General features: G+C 40.6%; 1 long non-coding RNA gene across 1 annotated transcript; it reads left to right on the top strand.

Annotated features, from left to right (window-relative positions):
* Nucleotides 1-2,337: 2,337 nt before the first annotated feature.
* LOC144073932 (uncharacterized) lies at nt 2,338-9,464 on the top strand. The gene is made up of 4 exons (XR_013300193.1): nt 2,338-2,395; nt 7,697-7,898; nt 8,661-8,740; nt 9,426-9,464. It is a non-coding gene; the product is annotated as an uncharacterized LOC144073932 (long non-coding RNA).
* Nucleotides 9,465-12,086: the final 2,622 nt, after the last annotated feature.

Below are 12,086 nucleotides of genomic sequence, written 5' to 3' on the forward strand. Positions count from 1 at the left end.
TGTTATTTCATTTTATTTTTGATGAACATTTTGGCCCAGTGGGGGAGTGGTTAGTGCATCGGCCTCACAGTTCTGGGATCGAGGGTTCAATCCCACTCTAAATTGCCCATAGGTATGTGTGTGAGTGTAAATGCTTTTCCATCTCCTTGTGCCCTGCGATTGGCTGGCCACCAATTCAGGTTGTCCTTCACCTATAGTCGGCTGATATCCAGGTCGGTTCACCTGTGTGGAGTTTGCATGTTCTCCCTGGGCCTGCGTGTGTTTCCTCCGGGTACTCCGGTTTCCTCCCACATTCCAAAAAGATGCATGATAGGCTGATTGGACACTCCAAATTGCCCCTAGGAATGGGTGTGTGTGCATGGTTGTCTTTCTCTTTGTGCCCTGCGATCGGCTGGCCACCGATTCAGGGTGTCCCCTGCCTCAGCTGGGATAGGCTCCAGCACCCCCCGTGACCGTAATGAGAATAAAGCAGTTCAGAAAATGAGATGAGATGAGAAGACTTCATTGTTCCCCTTACCCGTTAATTTGGATAGGACGTCGAGCTACTTCAATGGCAGCCAGTGTGTTAAATGAGTGCTCTATATAGAAATAATAGTGTGGTTTATATCACCCAAATTGTGACGTATGAGACATTTTATTTGTAATGTCCAATTGTAGTCATTTGCACTTTCAAAGGTAATAAAAAGAACAATGTTTTGATACTCTTAATTTTACCCAAGGTGATTTCAAGTCAGATCAGCATTTGTTATTTCTAAATCTGTCTTTACAAATAAACGCGTTTAAATGAGAATTCAAGCAGATTTAAATGACACTCTTGATGTTCCCACGACGAGGTGCCACGAATGGCCACACGACGCGGTTTCTCGTCCGCCCCTCCCCTCCCACAAAAGCCGCCGTCGTGTTGTTTGCTTAGCGTCGCTCCATCACACGACGGCTTGTCGCCGTTGGTCGGTTGCTAAACGACCGAGGTAGGCATGCTTGGAGAAGAGCTCTCTGTCGGGACCCCTCGCTGTGCCGTGGGTTGGCCACATCTCGCTCCCGGGCAAGTGTGACAGAGGGACCTGACAGCCCTGATGCCTTGCCCGAGGACGCGGTGTCATGGGGGCACAATGGGAGACAACCGATTGGCCCCTGCGCTACGACAACAGCGCGGCCCCCGCCGGACGCTTTACAAAGAGCTGGCTACAAAGGCTTGGCCCACAAAAGGGCCATGTTAAATTAGGCATTTGGGCCACAAGGGCAAGAAGAAATCACAAGATATTAAATGCGCAAGTGAGATTAGTGCGAATGGGAAAGCGCGAGTGACAAAGAACTTCTGGGTTACAGTTTGCGTAGGTCCGAGCTGCACTTTGCAGATAAGTCAGGAGAATCTGATTAAAAGTGTAACCTGTTGTAACTTGTCAAGTTACACAAGACTGCTCCCGCTATGTGTGCCATTGTACTGCTTACATTTAGTACGAGAACTGCCGCCAATAATTGACAATTAATCGATGATAAAATGCATCAACAATTATGTGAGTCATTGAATTTTTAAAATTTTCTAAAAATTGTTCAATTTTCTCTTTTTAACTCTTAAAAAAACGGTATAAAACACAAATATTCATTCATTCATTTTCGTACTGTTAACACTCAAAAGAGTCATGGAGGTTGCAGGAGCCTATCCCTGCCAACAATGGACAGTATATGATACATTTTTAAATAACAACATGACCCCAAAATGCCTTAAAATTAATGACAAGTGACCCTGAAATGCTTTAAAATTAATATGATCTGACCCTGAAATGCTTTAAAATTAATAACAATTGACCCTGAAATGCTTTAAAATTAATATGAAGTGACTAAAAATACCACAGTCAACAAGAAGTGACCTTGAAAGGTTCAGAATAAACAAAACATGACCCTGAAATCCACCAAAAGTGTCCCAATATCAATTGTAAGTTACCCAGAAATCAACAGGAGCTGAATTGATGCCAATAGGTAAAGACATATAAACAGGAATTATCCCAATATCAACAGAAAATGACTTAATGTCAACAAGAAGTGATGAGGGAAGTCCCCAAAACCAACAAAAAGTCACCCAATTTTTAAAAAATGACCTAAAAATGCCCTGAAATCAACCAGAAGTGACTTAGAAAGGCCCAAAATGAACTAAAAGTGACCATGGAAAGGGCCCAAAAAACTAAAAGTGAGCCTAAAATGCTCCAAAATCAACAGGAAAAGATCCAATAACAATTGGAAATACCCCAAAGTAAAGAGAAACTGATCAGGTATCAACAGAAAAAGACACAGCAATGCCACAAAATGTATTAGAATTTTTATAATGTTATTTTCTGACAGAATGACCACTGCCAGGCCCTCCCTGTCCTAATGGATTGGACATCCTCTTCTGTCAAAGGTAGTGAAACATGATCCTAATCCTCCTGTCATTGCAATGCTTTTTCCTGTAGTTGTTTTATGATTTAATTACAAGCGCAATAAGGTATAACGAAGGGCTCACGGGGGCAGATGTCGTTCCGCTGCGGGATAATTACAGGGAGTGAAAAACCTCGTCAGAGTCAGAGGAATTCACTGGGATTTATCCGACAGTGAAAGGATTCCTTGTGAGCCTTAAATAAATTTTAATTGCAGTAAGCTGTCCAATACAAGAGACTACCCTCCCCACAAGAATCCTGATGAGTTCTGTTAAGAACCAAAAAAAAAGGTCAAAAGGGGGTATTAAGAACCACACTGCTGCAATCATTTATTTAATATACTCATGTTAATGTCTCATTTCTAGCAATGCTTTACAAAAAAGTACAACCTAGTAAACAAAATAAATGAAAAAACAAAATGTAATCAAGAGTCTTTGGAATGCGTCTTTCCGATATCCTTTGGCAAAACAGACCCGTGCCCCCGCGTCTCGCTTGTCAAAGCATGTTGTGGTATTTATAAGGCTCATTTTCAGCTTTTCTACTCGCTTTTATCCTGTCAACGCCTCGCTATGTCTTGGGGGAGACGTTTTATTGTTTGCTTGCAGGGAAAGTGTCATTATTTTAAACATCACAGACATTTAACACAGTCAACAGAAGTTGGTTTACATTTTTTTCCCCCAAGAACATAATTCAATGCATAATGCATAAGGCAAAATGCTGGTTGGCATTGACAACGATCAATGTCCAATGCATTGTTCACTGCCAGTCTGATGACCTATTAAAATTTTCACATTTCTGAAACTTACATTTAATGTATGAATCTGACTATATTCTCACAAATGTTTGACTTTTATTCGTCTTATGACAGCTTTACTCTCATAGACTCAGCCTTATTATGACTAACTCCAACACTGACTTTATGCTCACATATATCAACTGAGTAGATGCTCCACCGGGCCGCCCTTATTCCTCATTTCATATAATGTAATGTGCTCTTGCTAAAATGTGTTAAAATATTCACAATAAGTCTCTTGAATGAAAACTCTAGTTATTCATTCATTCATTTTCTGAACCGCTTTATCCTCATGAGGGTTGCAGGGGGTGCTGGAGCCTCCCCCAGCTGCCTTTTGGGCACGAGGCGGGGGACAACCTCAATTTGTGGCCAGTCGATTTTTAAAATGTTAAGTTAGCCTTTCTCAGAGGAAGTGTTTTTTTTTGTCAATGTAAATTTCGAGACAGTTTTTTTCATGGCCAATGCCTATGTTGCCATTTCACAGTTTGCAGATTCTCCCCGGACTTGCGTCGATTTTCTCTTGGTACTCAGGTTTCCTCCCACATCCCAAAAACATGGAAGGTAGACTCGTTGAACACTCTAAATTGCCCCTAGGTATGAGTCTGAATGGTTGTCTGTCTCCTTGTGCCCTGCAATTGGCTGGCCACCAATTCAGGGTGACCCCCCCACCTGGTGCCCATAGTTGGCTGGGCCAGGCTGAGATGAGACCTGTGAGTAGTATGGAAAATGTAGGAATTAATATATAAAACTATTCATTTTCACTGTTCTCTTTGACTGTAAAGGTTTAGGGTGAAAAAAAAATTGGATCAGTGGCAATCTTCCAAGACAGGATGGGAACAGATCAATCTTCTTGGTTTTCAGCAGAGAGGAGATAAAAGCTCCCCTCTCCACCCCCTGCCTGCGTGCATAAGGGTGCCCTTGAAAAGGTGGGCGAGTAAAAGTTATAAATGAGCTCTAGACAGGTGCCTGCAGTTTTGTTTTTAGGTCAGACAGATCTGTCCGCAGGATTCTAAACTTTCCCCCGGAAAAAATGACAGGAAGCAACTGTGTGGGCGGACATTGAGACAGATAGAGATGGATGGACGCCACACTTTACAAGTATTTTTTTTCTCCCTCTCTCATGCATTTGCTATGTATAGAACGGTCCACAGTTGCAGCAATGATTGGTTGGTGATGCCACATGAACTATTAAAGGTTTACTTTAAATGAGATGAACTCATTTCCTGAGTTTTTAAAGAGAGCTTGAAAAAACACGTTTGTTTGAAAGAAATTTTCTTGTCGCTGGATCGACATTTCCACAAGTTGAAGCCTGCCATCGGGTACCTCGGGAGGCCCATAATTGGACTGGAAGGAAAGGAGGGGAGTCACATTCCCACAATTAGTCTGATACAAACCTCCCGCTGATTCCCCGCAGGGTGGAACCTTTTCGGGGTGGAACCTTGGGACAATCTCAAACGTACTCATTTTGATTTGCTGCCTTTTCATCTGGCAAGCGGCAGCGTGAGAATATCAATCATTTGAACTGATGTTATCCATCTTCAAATTCTCCTTGAGATAAAAGTTCCGGGATCCATAGAATGTGAGGGTCGTCAGGACTGGTGGCGAGGGAGCTGCGCGTCAAGACAAGGATTCAATTTAGGAAGAAAAACTCTCATTTACACTGTGACCTCTGGGGGTCAAGGTGGGACGATGCGAGTGGAAATACCCCTTAAGGCTGCGGCGATTGGTCCATTGATCTGAGCCTGTCAGAGGTCTTCAGAAAGAGAAAGGCTCAGCAGTTTACCCACAACAGAAGGCTCATTCTGACTTCGCCTGCAGGTTCAGAAACCTGCACATGACAAGAAGCAGCCTGCAGGCACTCGACCACTTGGCTGCTTCAGACAACAATAAAATCGCATTGATCTTAGGGGTGCAACTTGAATTTTTTTCCCTGTTTGAATCAAACTGTTACAATGGTTTCTTTTTGGTAATGATATGCTCAAGACCACACAAAATAAATAAATGAATAATCCCGTATTTTCCAGACTACATATGCAGCTTTTTTGATAGTTTGGCTGGCCCTGCGACTAATTCTCAAATACGTTTTATTTTTTCCTCTCTGACTGAAAGCCTCTCATGTTGTTTTTTTTAGGCTACATAGTCATCTGAAAAACAGTTACATTAACAAATGCCTCGTGAGCCTGTTTTTCTCATTTGTGCTATTGTTACTTACCCTATTTTCTCGCATATACGCCATATTTGTCGCTAAAAAAATGATGACTGAATCGAAGGTACGGCTTATATGCGCACAAATTAGACTTGACATGCACGAAACTGCAAGGTGACAAAGACGAAACGCTATAACGCAAGACAATGCGGCCGATAATAATAATAATAATCGGACATAGGCCCTGTCGTCATCATCAACAACAAAAGCCTACTTGTCATCACACCCAGAAGCTGCGCATGACGAAATTGGTAGTGCTTCTCCATAAGGTGCGTTTAGCCGGCAAAAAACCTAAATAAGTGATAGTTACGGACTTGTAATTTGGCATTCTGCTGTTATGGATAATACGGTACCTCATAATGTGTTCTTGTTTTTCTCTATCGAGTCTATTAGATTAGATTGGATCATTTTAGAATCTAATCTAATAGACACGATAGTGAAAAAGCTTGGCAAATTAATATCCACCATTTAGCGACAAGGGTCTGAAGTGCAACTTCATCCCAAAATTTTGCTTTGAACTACTGTACTGTAGGCAAAATAACCCAAATGACAAATTATATAGTGAATGATTGATGTTTCAATCCCATTGCCAGCGATACACATCCATTTATCTATTGATTTATTTATTACCTATTTATTTATGTCTAAAATGTCTTTTCCTGTGTCTGTATTCTCACCCTCTTGCTAATGTGGCAATGAAATTTCCCGAATACGGGATGAATAAAGTTATCGAATCAAATCTAATCCATTTGAACTGTTTAAACATCTATCGCCGTCGAAGGCAGAAAATGACTTGAAGGAAGTTGTTTCCCGCGTTCATCTAATGAAAGATAAGACAAAAACTTCCTCTTGTCCTGAGGCTAATTGTTCCGTGAGAGTCAGAATTAAAGAGGGGGGGAGAAAAGAAGATTATACACATGCTTTATAGGCTCCTCCAAATGACTCAAGACCTGACTATTCACCAGCTGGAAAAATTATCCACCATTGTCACGAAATATTTCCGCACACACATCATAATCTCTCATCTCCTTTCGCACCGCTTCACCTTTGTCAGTTATTTTTTCAAAGTGCAAGTTGGATCCAAAATAGTTCTGAAACTTGCTCTGCTTGCTGTCAGAATAAATAAAGTCACCACCATCCCTGGGTCTGGTGCAGCAGATTTGTGGCGTGGAATCGAGTAATAACTTTGTGTTCCACTTTCCATCATGTATGGAGCTTCAAAGGGGGCAAATATGGTATTTATCGATGGAGCCGTAATTCAGTTCTTTGCCAAAGCTGCTCAAGTTTCATTGGACAGGGTAGAGAGAATAGAAACCAGATGATACGAGGCCAGACTCTGGCTGAGCTTTTAATTTAAGCCTACAGGTTGCCGGGTTGAATCCTGATATGTTCTTTCTTGCTCTATTCCTATTATAGAATTGCATTTCATTGTATTACAGGAGTTAGGTACCTGGCATTCGGAATGGAAAGGAATGTATTTTGAGGGAACAATATGTGTAATTTCCTTCCTTGTGGTTTAGTTTTACCGTAAATTTCCCCTGGAATTTAATTAAATCTTTCAGTGCCACTGACGATGCTAGACGTCCAATCGTGGGTCTCTTTTCATCCTGTGTTGTGAATTTAAAGTAGTTTTTGACTATAGTAGAAACCCAGTCCTTTGAGTTAGGAGGAATGGCAGCAAATGCCAGTACCACCAGTTCAAACAGATTGCTGTCAACAGCAGTTAATAAGTGAACTGCTTGAAAACATTGAAAACGAACAACATTGAACTCTTTCTCGAGCGATTGTTTCAATTCTGTCAAACTACTTTCCATCTTCACATATATACCCGCGATTATGCTAAAACTCTTTTAGGCCTTTGGATTTCAATCCTAAAATTTCCTACCCCCAATCTCTCACCCCAAAATAGCAGCTAAAACGACTTTGGCATCCCTCGGCCTGGTTTATACCATAAAGAAAGGCGAAATTGTGTCTTGCCCTGTCTCCACTTACGCCCAACTGAAAACACACCTCCCCGAAAACGCACCCTAGGAAACGCGTGGTTTCAAAGAGCCTCACACGGGTCACCCGTCTCTTCTCGCACTGCCAACGCTAAAGGGATTTCCAGAAAGCAAACACTCGGTTAGCCTCGAAAATTTAGTGGGGAGAGTCACCGCGGTCGGCTAACTCACTCTCTTCCAGAAAACAGCCCAGTCTGCCTTGGGGTAAGGCTGTGCGTGAGTGTGTGAACATGTAATCCATATGATAGATGCAGTGATGATGACTAAATTGCTGGCCCTGTTCCAGGTTGGATGAGGTCTGACTTTGCTGGGGATTTTCTCCCCAAAAGAGGAGTGGAAGTGGGGGTGGGGGTTCCAGTATCAATTACAGAGGCTGGAGCCCTCCAAATCTGAGCACTTCACTCATCCTTCGTGCTACGCCTGCATGCTCCACTGCTATTCATGCTCCCTTGCCATAATCACAGACGGGGAGAAGACAAATAAGAAAGGTGTGTTCCGCTGCCTGCATGCTGTCAGCTCTTCCGTGTTGTTTACCGCAGCATCGATCAGCTGTGAAATTTGAGGATGTTTAAAAAAATAAAAATAAAATAAAAAGGGAAACGAACACGCACGCGGTGTTCAGAGACAGCTGTTTTGAATGTACAGTACTTTCCACGGTACTTTTCCTACGCAATCAGATCCATGCGTTGATGTCTGTGGTGGCCAAATTTCCAGTCTGGTTTTGGAGTTTGCAATCACATCCATCTGCAAAAAAGGGCAGTAATCTGCTACACTCAGGATTTTGCTGTTAGGCTTCAGTTTAGGCGAAATTATAAAAAGTGGCAGGACCAAATGTTTTTTTCGCTGACTGAAAATATAAATAGAAAACAAAATGGACACTTTGAAATGGATAACCAATACATAAAGTAATTGCTACAATTTTGGAGAGACGCCAGAAGAAAAAGAAGCATTGTTATACGTGCGTAACATTATGGTGTAGTTATACTTTAGGACTGTCCATTCACATATTGTTTTAAGGGATCGGATGTCAACGCAGTAACTTATTTTCATTCTTTATCTTGATCGTTTATTACATTTCTTGTAAGATTTATATTGCCTGTAATAATTGTTTGGCAACTCCCAAATAGTAATACAAATCCCAAAAATAACAAACACCTACGCCTATCTATTGAATCTCCAATTTCTATATATGATAACTTTTGCTTTCTTGCTTTTTTTATTTTTTATTTTTGCAAGTTTTCCCTCTTTAGGATCACCATGCAGCTCTTCCTGTGTGCCCAGAACACTCACACTCTTGAGGTTACAGGAGAGGAGACTGGGCCAGATCAAGGTAAAGCTAGTTAAAAAAACAACAACCGAAGTCTATCTGTTGAATCTCCAGTCTCTATATATCAGGGGTAGGGAACCTATGGCTCGGGAGCCATATGTGGCTCTTTTGATGGGTGTATATGGCTCTCTGCTAACCTGTGTGGTAAAATATGGGAACCGCTGGTGAGAGACCACCTAAGTCTCGAACGCACCAATGGGAGCGTCACACTGTGGCGCCGACACTATCTCTTGAGGTTTTTGAATCATAATTTTTCTTCATTATGCTCTTCTGCATGCATGCTCTCATTGATACTCATTGATTAGCAACAGTGAAAAAATGTTCTTAAAATAATTCAGACATTTTTTTTACTTTCAAAGTGGTGAAATGATTAATAAATCCACACATTTTCAAGTATTTTTATTTAAAAAAAAAAGTAAAATAAAAGCTTAAACATTATTATAATCTTGTGTAACTCAATGATGTGATATCTAATCTATTTTAATTATATTACCATGGCGAGGTTTCACTGAACATAAGTTGCACTGTGTTGTTACTTTGAGGCATCAGACTTTTAAGGTAAGGATATTTTAGTCAAACATTTAAGTCTTTCTTTGAAATATTTTTGAAAGAAACACTTGGAATACTTTTAAGTCTTTTTTGGCAGGATTTAATTCTGAGTCATTTAAAAATATTTTTATGTCTGCAGGTGGAGAAAAGACTGGCCACTTCAATGTGATGCCAACGCCTAAGTTTTTTCCTGTTAATAAAAACGTTTAACTTGTCATGGTACTTGCATTTTTTGCCAGCTAAATGATGCACAAATGACCCACATTCATTTCCCATGTAAGTTCATCCTGGATGATTTTCAGTCAATCATTTAAAATCCATTAATTATTTTTAAATAAATATCCCAAAAAGTCATCATTACTTCCGTCTTTCTCTTCTTACACTGAGGCAAAATTTATGTCTCACTTAGGCTTTATCAAAACCACATTTAAAACTAAAAATAAAAAGGTTAGGGCACAGGGGTAAAGATATATAGACGCTCCCCTACTTACGAACGCAATTGGTTCCGAGCGATTGTTCATAAGTTGAATTTGTTTGTAAGTTGATTCAGTGCTATATTTTGTATTATAATTTATGTTTAAGGCTGATACAAGTATATTGAAGTCACTGTGGTCCAGTGGCAAAGACAATGGGTCAGAACTTCAGGTGGACTCAAATTCAAATCAGGAATGAGTTCAATTCCACTCTTTGCAATTCTCAAATTGTTTATTTAGGTAATGAAAAGGATAGATATAACTTCCAATCACATCTTTTCAGAAGTCACTGTGGTCCAGTGGCAAAGACAATGTGTCAGAACTTCAGGTGGACTCAAATTCAAATCAGGAATGAGTTCAATTCCACTCTTTGCAATTCTCAAATTGTTTATTGAGGTAATGAAAAGGATAGATATAACTTCCAATCATATCATTTCAGAAGTCACTGTGGTCCAGTGGCAAAGACAATGGGTCAGAACTTCAGGTGGACTCAAGTTCAAATCAGGAATGAGTTCAATTCCACTCTTTGCAATTCTCAAATTGTTTATTGAGGTAATGAAAAGGATAGATATAACTTCCAATCACATCATTTCAGAAGTCACTGTGGTCCAGTGGCAAAGACAATGGGTCAGAACTTCAGGTGGACTCAAGTTCAAATCAGGAATGAGTTCAAATCCACTCTTTGCAAATCTCAAATTGTTTATTGAGGTAATGAAAAGGATAGATATAACTTCCAATCACATCATTTCAGAAGTCACTGTGGTCCAGTGGCAAAGACAATGGGTCAGAACTTCAGGTGGACTCAAGTTCAAATCAGGAATGAGTTCAATTCCACTCTTTGCAATTCTCAAATTGTTTATTTAGGTAATGAAAAGGATAGATATAACTTCCAATCGCATCTTTTCAGAAGTCACTGTGGTCCAGTGGCAAAGACAATGGGTCAGAACTTCAGGTGGGCTCAAGTTCAAATGAGGAATGAGTTCAATTCCACTCTTTGCAATTCTCAAATTGTTTATTGAGGTAATGAAAAGGATAGATATAACTTCCAATCACGACATTTCAGAAGTCACTGTGGTCCAGTGGCAAAGACAATGGGTCAGAACTTCAGGTGGACTCAAGTTCAAATCAGGAATGAGTTCAATTCCACTCTTTGCAATTCTCAAATTGTTTATTTAGGTAATGAAAAGGATAGATATAACTTCCAATCACATCATTTCAGAAGTCACTGTGGTCCAGTGGCAAAGACAATGGGTCAGAATTTCAGGTGGACTCAAGTTCAAATCAGGAATGAGTTCAATTCCACTCTTTGCAATTCTCAAATTGTTTATTTAGGTAATGAAAAGGATAAATATAACTTCCAATCATGTATAGGCGGGCCGCCTCGTGGTGTAGTGGGTAAGTCACCTGCCTGCGACGTGGGTGTCGAGGGTTCACGTCCCGGTGTCGCCAGTCAACGACTGGATGGTGTCGGCAGTCGGCCGCAGGCCGACTGTCGAACACCACCAGGAACCCCCCCCTCCAACTGTCTTCCGGTCAGCCAAAGGCTGACCGGAACATAATTGTTTTGCTGAAAAAAATGACTAAGTCTTTATTTGAATGAAAAAAGGATTACCCATTTACTGAACTACTAGTGTAGTGATTAGTCAAACGAGAGCGGGATTCGAACCCCATTTCCCACATGGCAGTCAAACCCACTAACTTGAGGTCTGTCTGACCCATTGTCTTTGCCACTGGACCACAGTGACTTCTGAAATGTCGTGATTGGAAGTTATATTTATCATTTTCATCACCTCAATAAACAATTTGAGATTTGCAAAGAGTGGACTTGAACTCACTCCAGATTTGAACTTGTGTCCAACTTCAAATTCAACCCAGTGTTCTTGCCACTGGACCACAGTGTCTTCTGAAATGCTGTGATTGGAAGTTATATTTATCCTTTTCATTACCTCAATAAACAATTTGAGAATTGCAAAGAGTGGAATTGAACTCATTCCTGATTTGAACTTGAGTCCACCTGAAGTTCTGACCGATTGTCTTTGCCACTGGACCACAGTGACTTCTGAAATAATGTGATTGGAAGTTATATCTATCCTTTTCATTACCTCAATAAACAATTTGAGAATTGCAAAGAGTGGAATTGAACTCATTCCTGATTTGAACGTGAGTCCACCTGAAGTTCTAACCCATTGTCTTTGCCACTGGACCACAGTGACTTCTGAAATGATGTGATTGGAAGTTATATTTATCCTTTTCATTACCTCAATAAACAATTTGAGAATTGCAAAGAGTGGAATCAAACTCACTTCTGATTTGAACTTGAGTCCACC

Source organism: Stigmatopora argus, chromosome 5 (genome assembly GCF_051989625.1).
Source record: "Stigmatopora argus isolate UIUO_Sarg chromosome 5, RoL_Sarg_1.0, whole genome shotgun sequence".
Taxonomy (NCBI): domain Eukaryota; kingdom Metazoa; phylum Chordata; class Actinopteri; order Syngnathiformes; family Syngnathidae; genus Stigmatopora; species Stigmatopora argus.